Source organism: Rhinopithecus roxellana, chromosome 3, assembly GCF_007565055.1.
Source record: "Rhinopithecus roxellana isolate Shanxi Qingling chromosome 3, ASM756505v1, whole genome shotgun sequence".
Taxonomy (NCBI): Eukaryota; Metazoa; Chordata; class Mammalia; order Primates; family Cercopithecidae; genus Rhinopithecus; species Rhinopithecus roxellana.
This window is the reverse complement of record NC_044551.1, coordinates 19513785-19526875: the sequence shown is the minus strand read 5'-3', so window position 1 is coordinate 19526875 and position 13091 is coordinate 19513785. Positions and strand designations below refer to the sequence as shown.

The following is a 13091-nucleotide window of genomic DNA, read 5'->3' as shown; positions in this document are numbered from 1 at the left end:
ATATTGATTCATGCAAGATATAGTAATTAATGAAAATTAATCCTTTATTACAAACTCTTGTAGTAGAGCCCATCTCCCATGATTTGTTGTTGTTGTTGTGATCCTGTATATAAACAAGCATTATACCTAGGGTGGGTGCCTTCCTCCTCTTATTTTCGGGAACACCCTGCTCTGCCTATGGAGTAGCCATCCTTCCTCACTCTCCTGATAAACTTGTTTTTTCTTTATTTTATGATTTTGTCTCAAATTCTTTCTTACATGAGATCCAAGATCCCTCTTTTAGGGTCTGGATCAGGACGCCTTTCTGGTAATAATACTGTTATTATCCCTACCTACAGATGAGGATGAATTGTGACAAAGAGGTGTTAAGTGGTGGTCACAGCTGGAGAGCACCAGGCCATGCTGGGGTTGGATGGGTTCTCCTGGCTCAGAGTCTCTGCTGTCATCAAGTATCCCCTGAAGGATGCTCCTGTCTTCCCCAGGAACCCTTTTCAGGTTCTCAGAGTTTTGTGTCCCATTTTACTCAAGGGGTTTCTTTGGCTCTGGATGTGGAGGACACGCTTGTTATTGACAGCTAGGGGTCATCGCGCTCAAGAGAGGACTATCTTCATCACACTGTTTTGGCCAGGACTTAAAAATTTACCACTTTCACGATGATTCTCCAATCCTCCGTTCCCCTGGAACACCAGCTTTCTGTGCATGAATATCCTAACCTCCCGGAGAGAAATCATCACTGGCACAGGCTGCCTTTTGAGGTTAAGAAGGTCCTTAACAATGAATCCTTATGCTAAACACATGGCTTATGTTTGCTTTTTTTTTTTTACCCCACTAGGGAATGAGGAAATGCAAGGGAATCACCTGGTTTATACTCTGGTTTCCTTTCAGTGCATTAAAGAATGCCCTTAGGTTGACAATCCAAGCATTAACAGTTAGCACGTGTTTGTTTCATGTTTGCACATTTCTTTTGGCAAACACTCAGTTTCCTCTCTACCATTTCTGACCATCAAGGCTCACTCTTGTCTTGGGGGTAACTTGAAAATTGAGTAACCAGGATTTTAGTTAACATAACCAAAGTCACAGGTGCATGATATAAGTGCTGATTTTGTCCCTGGGATGCCCTTGCAGTTAGCTTTTGAGTGCTCTCCACATGACCAAGCTGTGCTAAGCACCTTTTCATTGTGTTTCACATGCCTTTTGGGGGTTGTTTATCACAGATGAAAAAGAACAAAGACAAAAACAAAACTATTTTGGTGCTTTAAAACATCATGATCAGTAACCAGTTTCTATTCTACACAAGAAAACTTTCTAGGATCACACCCTCCCAAAGGGCATGCTACAGTTGTTTCTTGATCCAAGATATCTGTGATCAAACAAGTTCCAGAAACGCAGGATTGGACCAAGCAAGGTGGGTTTCTTGGAGCAGAACAGTCCTAGCCTTTATTCTGCTGGGGAATCTGCAGCTCCCTGTGAGGGAAGTCCAGCACTGGACAGCACAGGCTTAACAGACAGAGGAGAGCTTTCCTGAGGGTCATTGCAAGGGATCAGTATCTGTTAAGATATTATTTGCAAAATGATATACTCGATTTATGATTCTAAAGGTGAATTTCTGTGGCTTCTGCTTGCAAACTTTCACGTATTCTAGCTAGGCATACATAAACCAAAACTAAAATTCTAAGCCGCCCAGCCAACTGAACGAACCTCCCTTCTTGGCCAAGGAAATCCCAAAGAAACTTCAAAAACCAGTTCAGGTCATGATGGAAAAGGCAGCCAGACATGCATTATTATGCCCTCCTCCCTTTAGGAATTTAGGTACAACAGACCAGCATTAATACTGAAATGGAGATCTTCAGACTGATAACATGGACTCTTTGTAGCAACAAGATACCAAATTCGAATTCCATCCTGACTCTGGTATAGCATCACATGACGGAAAACAGATCCTGAAGGAAATCAAAGTATTTTACCCCACTATATATTAATATTTCTTTGACATATTTTGGAAGGGCTCTGCATAGCCTTCCCTTGTGAGGGAAATTTGCATTTTGTAGAGAATCTCCTTCCCTTACTAGATCTTTTCCACAGAGTCTGACACCTTTTAAGGTTTGAAAAGAGACATTTACCGTGAGTGTCTCTGAAGTCTGCTAACTGGAGGCTTCATCTACATGACAAGAACCTTGGCTTCTACAACCTCCCTTATCTTAACTCAAGTATGTCTTTCTGCTGACTACAAAGCTTTCAACAAAACTTAACTCTTTCAACCAATTGCCAATCAGAAAATCTTTAAATTCAACCTATGACCTATGAGTCCCCTCGCTTCTAGATGTTCTGCCTTTCCAGGCTAACTAAATGTAAAACTTACCAACGTATGTCTTTATCAATGTACGTCTTTATCAATAACTTATCAATGTATGTCTTTGCCTGTAACTTCTGCCTCCCTAAAATGTGTAGAATCAGGCTGTAACCTGACCACCTTGGCGTGTTCTCAGGATCTCTGAAGGTTGTGTCCTGGGCCAGGGTCACTCATATTTGGCTCAGAATAAACCTCTTCAAGTATTTTACAGAGTTTAGCTCTTTTTGTTTTCATTAATGCATGTAAGACAAAGTGAACAATTAAGTAAATTAACTATAACATTATGCATTTACATTTGGAAAGTTCCAAAGGTGTGGTGGGTGGTGGAAGGATTCATGAGAGAAGTGCCTAGGACAAGCAGCACGCCATTTAACAAATGCTTTCATGTTGCTCCCCTTGAATAAGTATTGCTTTTTCTCTTTACAAACTAAAGTTTATAAACCAAAGTTCTGCTCACATGGATGCTAGAAAACATTTTCTACAAGCAGCCTGGCAACTCATTTGATGGTGTATATGACCATCATATATATATATACACATATATATGTACACACACGTACACATATATATACACATGTATACATATATACCTGTATATACATATATGTACACACGTATATACATATATACACATATGCATATGTACACAAATACACATATACATAACTGACAAATGGATGCCCATTTTTTTCTGAGGATAATGAGACATAATTTATACATTGTGGAAAGAAAAGAATGAGCAGTTAAATATTGTGCTTTAAAGTTAATTTTGAATCATGATGTAATTCTTCTCCTATATTATCTGCCTATTTACTTCATAAATAAATGTACTAACTGCCTCTGGATTGTACACTTAAAATGGTTACACTTTAAACTGTTTAATTCTATACTATGTGTAATTTAGTTCAACAAAAACAAATCAGCAGAGGCTGGATGTATCCATTAATATTTATTGTCTCACCAATCAAAACTGAAATGATATACTTTACAAAGAATAGGATTCATTTGATATATGATAGTTTTGCCAGAGTTCTCTATTTGTTAAAATAATTTTAAGTAATTTGTTTTCACGTATGAAGTCAATGTAAAAAAAATTATAGCATCTTACCAAAAATCCGTAACTTCAGTCTAATCATGAGAAGACATTAAATAAATCCAAGTTGAGGAATATTCAACAAAACACCTGACAAGCAATCTTCAAAACTGTCAAATACAAGGAAAGACTGAGAAGTTGCCACAATCAGAGGAGATGAAGGTAACGTGAATAAATCCAACTTGAAGAATTGGCCGGGTCCTGGCACTGCTTGGGCTTCATGCCCAGAAAACCACTCTGATGATGTGGAATCCTGCACCGGACAGAAAGGCATGTTCTGTGGAAAGACTGCTGAAGCCTGAATGAAGCCTGGAATTTAGTTACTAGTACTGCACTCATATAATTCTTTTACTTTTGATAAATATACAACAATAAATTATATGTTGGGGCAAGAGAACCCTCTGTCTCCCCTGTTGAGGTTTGATACTTGAGTCTGAGAAATGAACTGAAATATACTGATTAACAGGAGATAAGACATAAATTTATTAGGTGCTTGGAGACACACAATACCTAACAATCCAATGAGACTTATATAACCTTTTTCATAGGGGAAACAGAAGCAGGGACTCTAGGCACTGTCAGAAGAAAAGTAAATGATTTCTAGGGGAGATGAGTGGGCTTGAAGAACAGACAAATGCCTGGGACAGTCTATCTGGGCTCTGGGTGTGATGTCCAATCTAGTATCTTCTCCCATGAGTTAATCTTCATTGTTTTATGAAATTATAAGAAGCAGGCTCTGGACAACTGCATTCGTTCCAGAGGAACTTCCCTTAGTTCAGGAAGTGAACCTCAGATAAGGTCCCCTTGCCTGTATTTCTGAAGTGGCAGAGGGACAAGAGTCTTGTACGTGGGGTCATAGAGACCTTGGTTCTGGGGCCACTCTTTTAGTTCGAAGAGGCCAGCAGGTCAAAGCATTGTACTTTGAGGCTTTGTTTTCTGAACCCCAACGTATGTAAACTGATGGCATTAGAGGCAGCTGGGTGGAAGATACTTGGAACTCTCTGTAATATCTTTGCAACTCTTCTGTAAATTTAATATTATTTCAATGAGAAAAATTTTTAAGTAAGAAAATAATGAGATTGAGAATTTTAAAAAGTCTCTTTTAAAAGTTTATGAATAAATGGGACTCAATCATCTAGAAATTCAGGTAATTTTATTTAGGTTATCTAGAAATCGAATGCTTCTGTCAGCTTCAAATTAATTGGTTGGATGTATGTCAACTGAAATAGATGAAAGTTTCAACCACCTTCCATCTTGGGTTGTATGTCTAGGGGAGGTTCATTAACCTCTTGGTGCTTCAGTTCCTCATCTGAGAAACAAGGTATTTTAGTCAGTTCTGGCAGTCATAACAAAACCCCATAAGTTGTGGGCTTAAACAACTGAAATGCATTTTCTCAGAGTTCTGGAGGCTGGAAGTCTGAGATCAGGGTGCCAGCTTGGCTGGTTTCTGGTGAGGGCTCTCCCTGGCTTGCTAACAGCCACCTTCTTGCTTATGGGTCTTTCTTGCTTGTGGGAAGGGACGGTGTGAGCTCTCCAAAGTCTCATCTTATAAGGGCATTAATTCTGTCATGGGTACCTGTATTTAATCCTTTCTCACACTGCTATAAAGAACCACCTGAAACTGGGTAATTCATGAAGAAAGAAGTTTAATGGACTCATAGTTCTGCAGGTTTAACAGGAAGCATGACTGGGAGGCCTCAGGAAACTTACAATCATGGTGGAAGGTGAAGGGGAAGCAAGCACCTTCTTCACATGGCAGCAGAAGAGAAAGAGTGGGGAGGAAGTGTCACACAGTTTTAAACCATCAGATCTCATGAGAACTCACTCACTATCATAAGAATAGCAAGGGAGAAATTCGTCTCCATGATCCAATCACCTACCATAAGATTTGTCCTCCAGTTAGATGTGAGATTTGGGCAGGGACACAAATCCAAACGTATCAGAATCCCACTCTCGAGACCCCATGTAAACACAATTATATCCCAGCGTCTCACCTCCCAATACCATCACACTGGAGATTGGGGGTTTAATTTATGAATTTCAGGGGGACGCAATTAAGTCCATTGCATGGGGACCTGCACACCAACAAGGCAACTTGTTTCTGCTGAGTGACATTATGTTTACAATGTTCTGTGAAGTTGCTGCCACGTGGCTGCCCTTCATTGAGCACCAGTACTGTCGTGTGACTGTCAACATGACTCCCCAGCACCTCTGTGGATATGGACAGTGATTCATGGATTTAGGTTCAGCATCTCCCTAACAACAAAACGGTAAGATATTTAACTACATTAAAAAGTGACAGATGACACCACTGTCAGGAATAGATACAAACTTTTCAACTCTTAATTTAATCCAGATCATTTACTTGACACAAGTAACTTCGCATCCATCAGGAGCAAAACGGGTTTAAAAATCCATCCATACCAGAGTGATAAGCTCAGACAGTGCAGGATAGGAGACAATAATGCCACATTAGAAAGGAGGATGACACAGCATGGAAGGCAGAAGGCAGGACCTCCATCCACACAACAATGATGGTAGCAATGCCACCAGAATAGAAAAGGTGTCAGGGAACCCTCTCTGTGGAAGGGCATTAGAACTGGATCCTGAAAGATCTGGATCTGAGGGACTCACCGGAATATAAAGGGGACAAGGAAAATGCAATGACTACAAAACAGTCTGCAGGCCTGTCCCCAGAGATTTCAGGCTGGAAACAAATCTGACTGGGCTGTTCTATAGGTACACCTCTCTGCATTTCTTTGACCATGGTAAAACACTTGGGAACACAAAGCCAGCCAGCAGGACCGTCACCACCACTTTATTTTGACTGAGCCCCAGCTCCAGAGAAGAAGCTTAGAGCCAGGACATCTTCCTCCTGAAGACATCCTCTCACTCACCTCCTCTGTTCCCTGAGCTGTGCATGAAGAAAGGGCTGTAATCAGGAAGTGAGTTTTTGTCTAAAAGGGTTGAATTTCAATGGGTCAAGACTTGGATGTCATAGTGTGTGATGGTTAATATTGAGTATCAACTTGATTGGATTGAAAGATGTAAAGTATTGTTCCTGGGGGTGTCTGTGAGGGTGTTGCCAAAGGAGATTAACATTTGAGTCAGTAGGCTGGGAGAGGCAGACCCACCTTCAATCTGTGTGGGCATAATCTAATCAGCTGCCAGCATGGCCAGAATAAAAGTAGGCAGAAGAATATGGTTCAGTCTCCCAGCCTACATCTTTCTCCTGTGGTGGATGCTTCCTGCCCATGAACATGGGACTCCAAGTTCTTCAGCTTTGGGACTCTTAGGCCTTTGACCACAGACTGAAGGCTGCATTGTCAGCTTCCTTACTTTTGGGGTTCTGGGACTTGGATTGACTTTCTTGCCCTTCAGCTTGCAGACAGCCTAGTGTGGGACCTCACCTTGTGATAGTGTGAATCAATATTCTTTAATAAACTCCCCTTTTTAGATACATCTATCCTATTAGTTCTGTTCCTCTAAAGAACCCTGATCAATACACAGTGCCATATGCAGCTTTTATTCCAATGAAGTTAAACCTGAGAAAGAGGCCACACAGGTGGTTCTCCTCTCTGCTCCTCAGAGGAGAAGTCTGCTTGCTTTCCTGGTGACTGACATGCTCTGAGGTTCCTGTCTCATCATTGGTTATCCTTTTTCCACCCCAAACTCGACAACAGGTCGGGACACTCAGAAGCTCAGAGAACTGTGCATGTTTCTACACTGCTGGACAGCTTGATGCTTATGTCCTTCGAGCTCTCCAAGGCTGACCTTCATGTCCTGCAGGAAGGACATTTCAGCCAGCCTGCGTCCCCCACAAAGCAGAGCCTGGGGTGAGAAGTAGGTGCCAGTCCTTCATGAGGTGGTGAGGGTGGAGGATAAGGGAGGTGAGACAAGAACACTGTGAAGCAGAAGTGGTGTGATGTCCAGCATTGCCCCTGCTCCAGGGGCTCCCAGGAGACCCACCAGCCTCTCAGCAGGTGGCCCTATGGTCCACAGGACTTCTCCAGGAGAGCTGATGGGAGGCATTGCACCTCAGAAAATTCTGGAGAGGGAGGGAGGGGTTCTTCCATCTACCTTGCTTCCTCCTACCTCCCTCCACCTTAGAAGAGCTGCCTTATAGGCACTTTCAGGTGTCCCCTCCTGTCCTGGGCAGCGGGAAGTCAGGTCAATGTTCTGGGTCATGGAATTGCATCAGTGTCAAGAAGGAGGCTGACCAGACACAGGCAGAGCACAGAGCCTGAGGGAGAAAGAAAGAAGGGTCAGAGGAGGCTGAGAAGGGTCACAGGGCTGAGCTCTCAAAATGGCCCTAGAAGTGTTTTATCTTTCCTCGTTTTTGGCATTTTAAAAAATGTCATTCAGGTATGACACAGCGGGGCTGGGCCAGAATATTCCGCTCACCGAAACATGCTCAGCTGTTGTTCTGGATAAAGGATGTGAGGTAATGAATAATTCCTGAAGTTTGGTGGAGAATTTGGCCACATTTTAAAGGCACTGGAAAGAAAAACATTGTTTCTGCATGTTAGTGAAAGAGTAGTGAAGAGCACAGCGGGCAGTGAGGCTCAGTGGGGAGAAGCAGCCAGGGAAACAGGATCCTGAAGAGGATGCATGGTCTTGATTATCTGGGATGATGCTGGGAATGCTGATGTGGAACCTGCTCCTTTTTAAGTACCACCTTAGTGCCATCAAAGGACTATGGCTGTGAGTGTGTTGAATAACATTTAGATATGCAATCTGAATGTCTTAGTACAGATTGCCAGGTCTAAGAGAGAGTATGTTTTCATTTAATAATAGCTTTGGAGTTCTCATTTCTCTCTGGTGGCATTATTTGTGTCCCTCGGGCTCCTGGTTTAAAATGAAGGGTTCATGGATTGATCTGATATCAAACCACCAACACAGCCAACACCAAAGTGAAAAGAGAGTCCCAGCAAGGGCAACGAGCCCAGTGATCTCGCCTTTTTGACGGTTCTCATAAATCCAAGCATTTGCTAAAATTAAAATGGCAACCTCAAAGTCAGGCACAGTAGTAATCGAGAAGCAAAATTAGTACATTGCTGGCAAAAATAAAGAGAGAAATTAGAGACTAAAGCCCGTTTAGACTGACAAAGGATGGAGAGGGAGAATTCAGAGGAAACAAAGGGAAATTATACATTATACACATACACACTTAGGATCAGGGACTACAAAGCCACACTGTTACCATGAAAAGCAGACTGTTAAGTTTTATGATTCTCGGAGACAAATGCCTTCCAAGAAGAAGTAAAAAATCCCACTAGGTTTATACAATCCTAGCCAGCAAAGTTTATGCTTTCAGAAAAATGTGTCTGAAAACAGGGAATTACAACACAAACCATTGTGTGTGCTACCCCCTCCTGCCCTGGGGTTCCATGACGGCTTTCACAGATAGACATAGGAGATATTGAGCTCTAATTCTGCGGTGCATGGGGTTTCTTTACCTCTGGTGGAATTCCTTTCCCTCTGAAATGCTGTTATTCTCAAGGACACTTTTCTTTCTCCCTGGTTTATTGTCTGAGTAAGCCTTTATTGCAGGCAAGGAATCTTTGGCTACACTGGGCAGTGCCAAGAACAGTCAACAGTAAACAAATAGTCATAACATTCAGCAGCATGTCAGTTATTGGAATGCGTAAGATAATTGTGGAGCAGACTCAGGGGGCTTTGCATTTCTCTCCCTCCAGTCCCGGGGATTGCTTGCAAGTTTTCCTTCACATTTTAAAAATATTGGAGCTGCTCCTTAAATATTTTAATGGCCTTTTGCTCCCTCACATTCACTTCGACCCAGCTTTCTGACTTAGCTCTAACAGGACACGAAGCTCTCATCTCTACCCAGTACTTGCTATGTCTACTCAGAAGCCTACTGTTTAAGTTTATTGCCTATTTCTTAGCTGGTATTCTTAGCTATCTCTTTCTGATATGGTCAACTCATAGATTTTGCTCTCTCATGCTTTGTGTCTATGCTTCTCTGCCAGGCAGCAAACCCTGCGATTTGCTTTTGAATCCTACGATTGAGTACTTGGATGGACAGGGTGGTTGCAGGATACCTTTGAGGGATACATGTGAAGGTGGAACCCCCGTGGCATGGAAGCTTCACAAATGTTGCTGTCTCCATGGATCAATTGCAAACACAATGACCTGATGAGCAGAGAAATCCCATCTTGGAAAAAAAGAGAAAGCTGAGTCTACAGAGCCCCGACTTAGGAGTCTAAGACTTGATAATCAATTGTGAAATGTGGAATCTAACAGAAATTTAAATTCTGTCTCTATTATATTAGGGTTAATAAAAAAGGGGCATATACGAGTAGTCTTTAAAAATTCCTTCTTGTGACTCCAGTTAAATAGGCTGAAATGAATTCGTTTAATATGCCTTTCCACATTCTCTGTTAGCCATTTTATTCTTTGAATTATCACATACACAACATTCAATTCTATTTTAAAAATTAATATCCTAGAGTCCCACCTCATACCATTTGCTGAGATTTTCCATTTAATTTTCTTTGACGTGGCTCCTGGTAATGTGGATGTGCCTGTGTGTGGATGCGTGTGTGTGTGTGTATGAGAGACAGAGACAGAGAGAGAGAGAAATAAGTGTGTACAGGTCACCCTGGAACAGCAGGGGATTAAGGAAGCCAACCCCTGCATAGAAAAAAATCCATGCATAACTTTTGACTCCTCAAAACCTGAATCACTAATAGCCTACTGTTGACTGGAAGCCTTACTGATAACATAAACAGTAGATTAATGTGTATATTTTATGCATTCATAACATATCTAACATTTTGTAATTGTAAAAATATTTCTAGTCTACACAATTCATCTGTGAGTTTTTAAAAATTGTTGAAAACCTCCAAAATTGTTCCAATATATTGATTGAAAAAAAAATCCACATATAAAAACCTGTGCAATTGAAACCTGTGATGTTAAAGAGACTATTGTACTACGCTTTCAGCATGCGGGCATTTAGTTGGTGCGGGGTTGGTTGGCTGGGAAACTTACCCTAAAGCTTTCGCTGATGTAGAATACACTGGGTATACAGCACAAAACAACATTATCAGGAGGACTGCGTTTCAATGGAGTGAAAAGAATGTTCAAAATGAATAAAAGATTTTCAGTGAAGGTCAGCACATTTGAAGAAGTAGGTAAAAACATAGATAAATCTTATGTAATATTTACTCAGGATAATGATTTTTGTTGTTGTTTTTTCTGAATAAACTTTATTTTTAGAGCAATTTTAGGTTTATAGAAAAATTACACAGAAAGTACAGAGTTCTCATACACCGCCACCTCCTCTCCAGTTCCCCTTTTATTATTAACAGTGTGCATGACTGTGGTATATTTGCAACAACTAAGGAACCAATACTGACGAGGTAGTTTGAATACTGATTTGGACACCTAAGAGTTCCCTGCAGAATGGCTGACTTAAGATCTGAATCTGGGTTCACCTTCTTTTGCATTTACGGTAATGATAGCCTACCTGGTTTTATTTAACTTTCTTCAAATTGAAGCCTTCTTCTAAAGCAAATTCATGAAGGTTGTCTGCAGGAAGAAGGTGGCTGAAGAAGCTCTTCTTGCAGTCCACTTCCAGGAAAGACACTGCAGGAGCGGAAGAGCCAGGGCTCCGCTTTTTATTACTCTCATATCCTCAGCAGGGCTTGGTGTGAAATCGGGAACCGGGTACTGTGAAGGCAACTATAAATTACTAGGAAAGAGTACAACTTATTTCGTAAGTGTATTTACCCACCGTTTTTAACAAAAATACATACTTTGAAACATGCCAATTCAACCCAGCAGAGTTGCTGACTGCCGAAAGCACATGGTCTGCGACTTCACAGTCCTGTAGGTCTTAAGAGCTCAGATTTCTGAAAATATGTTTTTATTCATCTGGACAGCCCTTACTCAGAAATCGGAACTGAGGGAGAAATGTCAAAATGGAGAGGACATTAAGTGTTTGCTAATGCATTTGACTTTAGTTTCCTTGAATTCAATTTGGCAGCACGTATTTAACTTAAAACTCCCTTAATTGTTTCTAAGAATAAATGGAAAGAAAAAAATTCCCTTGGCAGAGACAGAGATTAAATGTGTGAGACCTGGAGTGTGTTGGGGTGGTCGGGAGATGGCCAGCACTGGCTCTGCCTCCGCAGTGGGATGATCACAACTCGACTTTATCTGTCTGGGTTGCCATTCATTTTAATTCTAAAATGAGTCCTTCTAGCTCTAAAGATAACTGTATCTGCAGTTAAATAATTCTTAGTACATGATCATAGGAGGACCAGAAATATAATATTTCTTGAAATCAAATTAAACTCAACGTTAAGTTAAATCCATTTATTTGTTCCAAAAGTTGTTGAATTGCCCTGAATATTTCATCTATTGCAATGCCACACCAGGTGTTTTCATGGCACACTCTCCACGGTGTTGACATCTTTCTGGGGAAAGAAGGTTGAGGAGGAGAGGGACATCTGTGCTTTGGAAGCATCATGCACTGTTCATCTCTTGGAGACACTGTGATAGTGAGTAATTTCTTACCACAGTTGTCATCGACTTCATTGGGCAATCTGTTAACTAATGGTGTTTCAACTGCTTTTCCTGAGAAAAGAAAAGAGAATTAGATCAGTGCCAAAAAAAAAAAAAAGTGGGCTTTTTGTCTTCTTCTTTTAAAAATTTTAAAATAAATTACTTTCTTTTCTCCTCCTTAATCAGTGTTTCTCAACCCTGGAAGGATGTCAGAACCACCTGGAGAGCAATAAAAATACCAATGACATCATCTGGGCCCAGGCCAACTAAACCAGACTCTCAGGGGAAGAGGGCTGACTTCCCCCCCCCCTTGAGGGCGGGGGCCTGTTTTTGTTTCAGTTCTTTTCAGTTCTTTCCCCATAGAAAGAACTGGTGCTGCTAGTTGTCCAGAGACGACACTTTGAGCCACTGCCTCCTCAGTGACTTTTAAGGCAGTAGTTCTAAAGTATGGTCTCCGGACAACTAGCAGCACCAGTATCTCCTGCACAGGAAGTGCCAGTTTCCTCCCAGCCCTGCTGGCTGAGAAGCTCTGGGTGTGGGTCCAGCAGTCTGTGCTGTAAGGAACCCTCCAGGTGTTGTGGCAGTGGGCTGAAGTCTGAGAACCACCCATCTAAGATCTGTGGCTTCAACTCTCCCATCTCAAGTGCAGTTTCAACTTTCTCTCTCCACCTTCGTTCAGCTGGCTCCCGGTGTGCATCTAGGTGTCCCAGCAATGCCTTGTATTCATGTCCAATACAAGACCGAGCCTTTCCTTGTTGTTTCTTAAACTATCTGTGCTCCTCACCATGATTCTGATGTTTGGGCTCAACAACTAGGAGCTGTCTTCAGTTTCACCTTGTTTCCTATGTCTGGCAACTGGTCTGTCCTTGAGCTTGTGTGCCTCTCCCTCGCCCTCCCCTTTGCCACGGGGCTGGCTATGCTCTAATTATCACTCTGCCATGAGCTCCTACTGCCATGAGCTCCCACAGAAAGCCTTCCGGAGAGGAGGAGAACTCTTTCTTCATCTCCCCATCTATCATCCTTATCACCATGTTGCTTCATTCCAAAAAACCTTCAGTTCTCATCAAAGCCCTCTGCCTCTCTTAGCACCATAAACAAACAGATCCATTACTTCAC

At 41.7% G+C, this 13091-nt stretch overlaps 1 long non-coding RNA gene across 1 annotated transcript; it reads left to right on the top strand.

The window, feature by feature from the left end:
* The first annotated feature begins 1298 nt into the window (after positions 1-1298).
* Positions 1299-9757, top strand: LOC115896397. The gene is made up of 2 exons (XR_004056252.1): positions 1299-1405; positions 9434-9757. It is a non-coding gene; the product is annotated as an uncharacterized LOC115896397 (long non-coding RNA).
* The last annotated feature ends 3334 nt before the right edge of the window (positions 9758-13091 follow it).